Consider the following 8,986-nt stretch of genomic DNA (forward strand, 5'->3'; position numbering starts at 1 on the left):
ATATAATTACACTAGTACACTTAGAGTGTATTGAGTAGGACCATTAGAGGTCGTTTCTTTTATACTGACTTTATAAAGGAACAAAGACCTCAGTTATTATGGAAGTGTGTGCTCTTAATCCTAATATAATAACAAACACATATATTTGATATTTATTTCTTTAATTTATCAATGGGTGAGATTTAGTTCGATGAATCAATAAGCCCGATAGGTTGGGAAATGATATCACTTATAGTGTGTGTTGTTGATTATAGAAGGAAACTGTGTCCTAGTAATCTAGGTTGAGAATATCCCCAAGAGGAGCTCATAAGGATTGTCATGTTAAACCCTGCAGGTGGACTTAGTCCGACATGACAATAAGGTTGAGTGGTACTACTCTTGGAGCTAGATATTAATTAAGTGAGTTGTCAGTAACTTACTTAATTAGTGGACATTTGTTATCTTAAACACAGGGAGACTGACTGTCACGCCCCGAGAGTAAGGTTGTCCGACGAAAATCGGACAGCACCTCCCCTGTAGCAATGACAAATAGAACCGGTATTCAACACCACAGATAATACATATACAAATATATCACAACCACGCAGATAATATGCAGCCCACACGGCTGTAAAGTCAAACACAGCGGAAAACAAGAATAACAAAGATAAAATAACAAAAACTCACCGCGGGCCGGCCCGGCTTGACTCATCGACAAAACAACCCAATACAAAATAACAAGTTCACAGCTCAATTATTACAATGCTAAATTCAAAGGTTTAACTGACAATAAAATGAAAACCAAAACCGTAAAACCATCCTCGGAAGTGACGTGGGACCGACAGTCGGGATCCTCCTCCAAGCGTACTAGCATCGCTATCAGCTACCTGGTGAAATTACCAATGCGGGTGGTGAGTATATAAACTCAGCGGGTAATAGAGTAGACAGTGCATGAGTATCATAAACGGCTAAGAGTACAACAGGATACAGTCTCGGAAAAGATAAATAACAGATACTACTGGGTAAACAGGGTATATATCCATACCTGAAACCGTATCCTAGGCTAACAGTGTAAGGTCTGAGATAACATAAACTGCTACAGTACTGCTCATAACTACATGGTATCATGTGAGGTATATACATATCAACAGTAAGTCAGTGTCTAAACACATATCACAGGTATAAATCTCAACATATGTAAGCATAACAGCATAAATAAACGACAGCAGCATAATCTAGTAACAGCAACATAGATAAGCAACAACAGCATAAGTAAACAACCAGCAGATATAATAACAACAGAGGACGGATGGTCACCCCGCCCACCTCTCGCACCACGATATGGTCGAGAGGCCGGATCGATGACAAACTGTACCACCCAAAGGCCGCCACTACTCTCGAGTGACCGGATGGACAGGTGCATAGTAGCTGAATAGCTACGTCTGCGACGGGGTCCCTGCTGCCGCAACTCCAGCCGCCACTACCCATGAGTGGCCGAGTGTGACACGACAGGACAAGCGGCACGCTCCAGCTACCACTACCCATGAGCGGCCGAGCGTGCCCGTGCCAACGACTGCCTCAACCACAAGGAGCCAAAGTCGTCACATGCATGCAATGACATGATGCGAAAATGCAGCAGTCATCATATATATATAAACAGAAACAGGTATGCTATATGAAGCCAGCATGCTCAGCAAGGTGTGTAAATAAACAGAAATCAAAGCAGGTAAACATGGTATCAGGAGTCCATATATCCAATACCTACTATCTAATGTCTGGTATCTGGTATCCAATACCTAGTACTATAGTTTCTGCTAAATATCATGAATAGCAACGAGAGACTGTATAGATACATAAACGAGTAGCTCAAAGATTGAGTGGAAGTATCAAGCGCAGGAAAAATAAGAGTGGAGTCAAGATAAACATAGTAGCCAACTAAACATATAGCTCATGCACTAAGATCAATGTGCTAAAGGGATAAAGCAAGAAGTACCCGCCTCTAAGTGTAGGCTGAATCCGACGCCAATCTCGTCACGACGCTCGTCCCGATCAAAGTCCTGTGTCAACGTATCAATTTTTAGCTAAATATATATATATATATATGCAACTAACTAACTGTACTAATGTACACGACAGGTGAATTGGTTCTGAGTTCCATTTATTATCCAAATGCAACCACACTTCTATCTGTGCCCACAGATCCCACACTTCTAGCTGAAACAGATCAACCCGAGGAAATACTAAGCATACATGGATTCTATATGAACTGATACAATACAAGAACTGGCCACATTCTCTAACCACATCTACAGCTATCAATCTTCTGAGAACAATCCTAACAAATTTCTCTAAACTTCCAACAGGATCACTATAATTCATTACCTGAACAGAACATACCTCAATCACCTCCCACAAGCTCAAATCTGATCCCCACACTCAACGTAGGGTTCGTTATCAAACCTGCAATCCAATGTTTCCACAAAGCTACAATTGGTACAATCACATTAATCAACACCCAATTCTCACCGAATTCATCACCTAGATCTACAAATAGAACTCCTGGAATGGTGCAGAGCTTACCTGATGTTTCCCGAGTGAAAACAGCTGCTGGAATTGTGATCGAGCCCCTTCCCAGCAAGCCTCTGCCACCACAAAACCTCAATCCATACAATCCTCCCAACCTGGTATCAAATCACAGGTCTTCATCATTAAGGAAACCCTAATCTAAACCATCCTTACCTCAATTTACCTCCATGACAGTACATACCTCAAGCGGCACAGAGATCCCGACGAATATGGCTCGGCCCTAAGGCTCGGAAAGTCGATCCCACCGTCTAGAGCAATTCTCACCAAAATCGGCCCTAGGGATCGACAATTCTTCCTCAGTAAACTCCGGAGCTCAGATCTGTCCCTTCCGGCCGGAGATTCTTCGCGCGCTACGGCTCTCCGAAAAAGGCTCCACCGTCGCGACCTCTGTTAAGGGGTTGAGAAGCTCGGAGGCTCGATCTGCGACAAAGCGCCGGCGATCTGGTGCGAGCGTGCGTCGAGGTCGAGTTCGTCCGCGAGATCGGGAGAAAATGACCCGAGAAGAGGGGAGTCGGCGTTTTAGGGCTCGGCGGGTGTACTGTAGCTTATAAGGGGAGGGTTTGGGTTAGGTTAAGTCCTCACAACTCCTTAACTAACCCTCTTTTAATGATGATTTTCTTTACCACCTTAAGCTTAACAATTTATCCCCTTAAACATTATCATACGACCTCCAAATAAATCCAGAAAATGTCTAAAAATTCTCGGTAATCCTTATAGATTATTTTATTTTGTCGTATCTCACATTCTCCCCCTCTAATAAAAATTTGGTCCCCAAATTTACAACCTAAATGCGTTAAACACGAATGACACATTTCCCGGTCATCCATTCAAGACCCAAGGAAATGTCAAGTCCCACCACTTCCAACATTTATAGATCCACCACCAGTGTTTAACCATCGAAATCCACATAACAACCTCTGACTTCTTGATGTACAACAAGTACCTCTCCAGACGGTAAAGGTACCGCCATGTCACGTGTCTAGCATATAGGTACCACCCCCCGAAAAGACACTTGAGAGATGAACAAATGGATTCCACTAGCATCTATTAATAGTCCTATAATAAACGTATAAAGTAAAATAATACCTCGGAAGACCGATCTCTCAGCTCCCTGTGCCTCCTCTCGTGTGACAGCATAAACACGACCCTCCTCTGAGCTCAGCTGAGGCATGCCTGGGGTGGTCTGTGCTGGAATTGAAGGTGCAGGAATCGGCTGCTGATACTGTGACTGAAACTGCTGCTGGAACGCTGAGTAGGGCTGAGGTGGATGGAAAACCTGTTGTACAGGAAATGCCTGATGAGAAGATATTGCGGCAGAATCCTGTGTAGTCGCCGGTTCCTGACCCTGTACATGATATATCTGTCCCTGAGATGGTTGGGGTCGTTGCTGACGAGGAGCACTCTGATTCGTTTGAGATCCTCCCTGCTGCCATGGCTGGGTGGGTCGATCTCCCTGAAAGGTAACTTTGGTAGTCTCTAACTGAGCCTTCAAGGAACATTCCCGACTTTCATGGCCCGGAAGCTTACAGTAGAAGCATATCGAATGATCCAACGGACAATCGGGTTTGAGGTGACTTTTCGAACCGCACTGGAAACACCTAGTTCCACCACTGTCCTTCTTCCGATCTCTCTTAGGGAAACAAGTAGACTCGTCCGTGGTTCGCCCTGATTTCTGTGGCCGTGAAGATCCTTCGGAGGTAACTTGCAAGTCTTGACCCTTATTCCCTCTCTTCTGCGACAGCTGCTTGTCATTACTTTTCTCCTGATTTACCTGCTGCTGAGTCATCTCGATAAACAGTGCACAATCCAAAACTTCTCTGTAGGAGCTACCTGGAAATCCTGACATCCTGAGTCGAATATATGCTGCTAAACCCTGGGTGAACTGCTGCATCCGATCATAATCCTGCGCCACTAAGTGAGGATAAAATTCTGCCAACCTACAGAATTCAGCATTATACTCCATCACTGACCGGTCGCCCTGCTTGAGATTCAGAAATTCCTGACGTCGAGCTAGACAGAAGGTCGCTGGGAAATATTGCCGCTCAAACGCGTCTCGGAACATCACCCATGTGATGCGCTGCTCTCCAAAGATCGTCTTCTGCATGTCCCACCATGTGACTGCCTGATCCCGGAGATGATACGCTGCCAGTTCCACTTTCTCCTCATCCGTGCAACTCAGGTACCCAAAGGTGCTCTCTAAATTCTTCAACCAGCTTCGAGCAGCCCAAGGATCTGCTCCGCCCAAATATAAGGTAAATCTGTCCTTGACGGACCTCGCTAGCAACGGTATCCGAGCTCTATCCCTCATCCAATCAGTGGTAGCAGGAGTAGGAAGTGCTGATGGTATCCCGGAGGGAATCCCCTGAGGCTGAAATTCCCGATCTCTACCCGATGGTATGACTGAAGGGATCTCCTGAGGCTGACGTCCCTGATCTCTAGGAGTCTGATGGGTCTGTCCTCGACTAACCGTCTCAACATCAGCTGGATCCCTAGAAGAATCTGCCTCCTGAGTCATTGGTTCTGGTTCCTCAGCCTCAATTGGTTGTTTCCGTGGTCGTCCCGGACCACGACGAGGACCGGCTACCGCTCGACCACGTCTCATACCTGGTGTAAACCACTAATAAGTACTACAAACAATATAAGTTCGTACTTATAAACTTACTGCCAATAACTTGGAGGTGTTCCGCCGCCGCCTGGTCCCAAATCCCAAAAAGTCACTTCGAGGAATAAAATCACGAGAAATCCAAAACGTACGAATCTGACATCGTAAAACCTGTAGCTCTGATACCAATAAATTGTCACGCCCCGAGAGTAAGGTTGTCCGACGAAAATCGGACAGCACCTCCCCTGTAGCAGTGACAAATAGAACCGGTATTCAACACCACAGATAATACATATACAAATATATCACAACCACGCAGATAATATGCAGCCCACACGGCTGTAAAGTCAAACACAGCGGAAAACAAGAATAACAAAGATAAAATAACAAAAACTCACCGCGGGCCGGCCCGGCTTGACTCATCGACAAAACAACCCAATACAAAATAACAAGTTCACAGCTCAATTATTACAATGCTAAATTCAAAGGTTTAACTGACAATAAAATGAAAACCAAAACCGTAAAACCATCCTCGGAAGTGACGTGGGACCGGCAGTCGGGATCCTCCTCCAAGCGTACTAGCATCGCTATCAGCTACCTGGTGAAATTACCAATGCGGGTGGTGAGTATATAAACTCAGCGGGTAATAGAGTAGACAGTGCATGAGTATCATAAACGGCTAAGAGTACAACAGGATACAGTCTCGGAAAAGATAAATAACAGATACTACTGGGTAAACAGGGTATATATCCATACCTGAAACCGTATCCTAGGCTAACAGTGTAAGGTCTGAGATAACATAAACTGCTACAGTACTGCTCATAACTACATGGTATCATGTGAGGTATATACATATCAACAGTAAGTCAGTGTCTAAACACATATCACAGGTATAAATCTCAACATATGTAAGCATAACAGCATAAATAAACGACAGCAGCATAATCTAGTAACAGCAACATAGATAAGCAACAACAGCATAAGTAAACAACCAGCAGATATAATAACAACAGCGTATGTACGGATGGTCACCCCGCCCACCTCTCTGCACCACGACCCCTGTATGGTCGAGAGGCCGGATCGATGACAAACTGTACCACCCAAAGGCCGCCACTACTCTCGAGTGACCGGATGGACAGGTGCATAGTAGCTGAATAGCTACGTCTGCGACGGGGTCCCTGTTGGCCGTGACTCCAGCTATCACTACCCATGAGTGTGCGAGTGGGGGCATGATAGGACAAGCGGCACGCTCCAAGCTACCACTACCAATGAGTGACCGATCGTGCGGCCTAGGCCAACGATCGTCTCACCCACAAGGGAGCCAAAGTCGCCGGCAATGCATGCAATGACATGATGCGAACAATGTAACAGTCATCATATAAAAATCAGGTATGCTACATGAAGCCGATGCTCAAATAAGTGTAAATAAACAGTAATCAAAGGTAAACATGGTATCGAGTCCATATATCCAATACCTACTATCTAATGTCTGGTATCTGGTATCCAATACCTAGTACTATAGTATCTGCTAAATATCATGAATAGCAACGAGAGACTATATAGATACATAAACGAGTAGCTCAAAGATTGAGTGGAAGTATCAAGCGCAGGAAAAATAAGAGTGGAGTCAAGATAAACATAGTAGCCAACTAAACATATAGCTCATGCACTAAGATCAATGTGCTAAAGGGATAAAGCAAGAAGTACCCGCCTCTAAGTGTAGGCTGAATCCGACGCCAATCTCGTCACGACGCTCGTCCCGATCAAAGTCCTGTGTCAACGTATCAATTTTTAGCTATATATATATATGCAACTAACTAACTGTACTAATGTACACGACAGGTGAATTGGTTCTGAGTTCCATTTATTATCCAAACGCAACCACACTTCTATCTGTGCCCACAGATCTCACACTTCTAGCTGAAACAGATCAACCCGAGGAAATACTAAGCATACATGGATTCTATATGAACTGATACAATACAAGAACTGGTCACATTCTCTAACCACATCTACAGCTATCAATCTTCTGAGAACAATCCTAACAAATTTCTCTAAACTTCCAACAGGATCACTATAATTCATTACTTGAACAGAAGATACCTCAATCACCTCCCACAAGCTCATATCTGATCCCCACACTCAACGTAGGGTTCGTTATCAAACCTGCAATCCAATGTTTCCACAAAGCTACAATTGGTACAATCACATTAATCAACACCCAATTCTCACCGAATTCATCACCTAGATCTACAAATAGAACTCCTGGAATGGTGCAGAGCTTACCTGATGTTTCCCGAGTGAAAACAACTGCTGGAATTGTGATCGAGCCCCTTCCCAGCAAGCCTCTGCCACCACAAAACCTCAATCCATACAATCCTCCCAACCTGGTATCAAATCACAGGTCTTCATCATTAAGGAAACCCTAATCTAAACCATCCTTACCTCAATTTACCTCCACGACAGTACATACCTCAAGCGGCACAGAGATCCCGACGAATATGGCTCGGCCCTAAGGCTCGGAAAGTCGATCCCACCGTCTAGAGCACTTCTCACCAAAATCGGCCCTAGGGATCGACGATTCTTCCTCAGTAAACTCCGGAGCTCAGATCTGTCCCTTCCGGCCGGAGATTCTTCGCGCGCTACGGCTCTCCGAAAAAGGCTCCACCGTCGCGACCTCTGTTAAGGGGTTGAGAAGCTCGGAGGCTCGATCTGCGACAAAGCGCCGGCGATCTGGTGCGAGCGTGCGTCGAGGTCGAGTTCGTCGGCGAGATCGGGAGAAAATGACCCGAGAAGAGGGGAGTCGGCGTTTTAGGGCTCGGCGGGTGTACTGTAGCTTATAAGGGGAGGGTTTGGGTTAGGTTAAGTCCTCACAACTCTTTAACTAACCCTCTTTTAATGATGATTTTCTTTACCACCTTAAGCTTAACAATTTATCCCCTTAAACATTATCATACGACCTCCAAATAAATCCAGAAAATGTCTAAAAATTCTCGGTAATCCTTATAGGTTATTTTATTTTGTCGTATCTCACACTGACACACTCATAATAAGAAGGAGCCCAAAATGTAATTTGGGATTGGTGCGGTAGTTCAATAATAGTTCTCTAGTAGAATGAATTATTATTGATAAAATTAAGTTGTGTGTTCAGGGCGAACACGGGATGCTTAATTTTATCGGGAGACCAAAACCAATTCCTCCTCTCGGTCTCTATCGTAGCCTCTTAATTATAGAGTACTATACCCACCTATACCCACCTTCTTACCCATCCCATAAGGGGTCGGCCAAGCTAGCTTGGAGACCAAGCTAGGGCCGGCCAAAGTTTGGTTCATGGGTGCTTCAAGGTGGCTGGCCCTAGCTTGGGTTCAAGCTTGGTGTGGCCGGCCCAAATTAAAATAAAAAGGATTTTTATTTTTAAAAATTTTTCTTATGTGGATAACATGTTTTAAAAGAGAGTTTAAAAATTTAAATCTTTCCTTTTATAAGATTCTACAAAAGATTAAGAGAAGAGCTAAATCTCTTTCCTTATTATTAGATTAAAAGGTTGATTTTAATTTTGGTAAAAACTTTCTTTTTTAATCATGTTCATGATTTAAAAGAGAGTTTAAAATTAAATATTCTCTTTTATAAGTTTCTACAAAAGATTAAGAAAAGATTTGCTATCTTTCCTTATTTGTAGATTAAAAGAGATTTTAATTTATAGAGATAACTTTCTTTTTATCCACATGTTTAAAAGAAAGATTTTAATTTATTAAATTTCCTTTTTATAAACCAATCATGAAGGGATAAAAATTATTGAGAAATTTTTATAAATTTCCG

The sequence above is a fragment of the Zingiber officinale genome, chromosome 6A (genome assembly GCF_018446385.1).
Source record: "Zingiber officinale cultivar Zhangliang chromosome 6A, Zo_v1.1, whole genome shotgun sequence".
In the NCBI taxonomy this organism is placed as follows: Eukaryota; Viridiplantae; Streptophyta; class Magnoliopsida; order Zingiberales; family Zingiberaceae; genus Zingiber; species Zingiber officinale.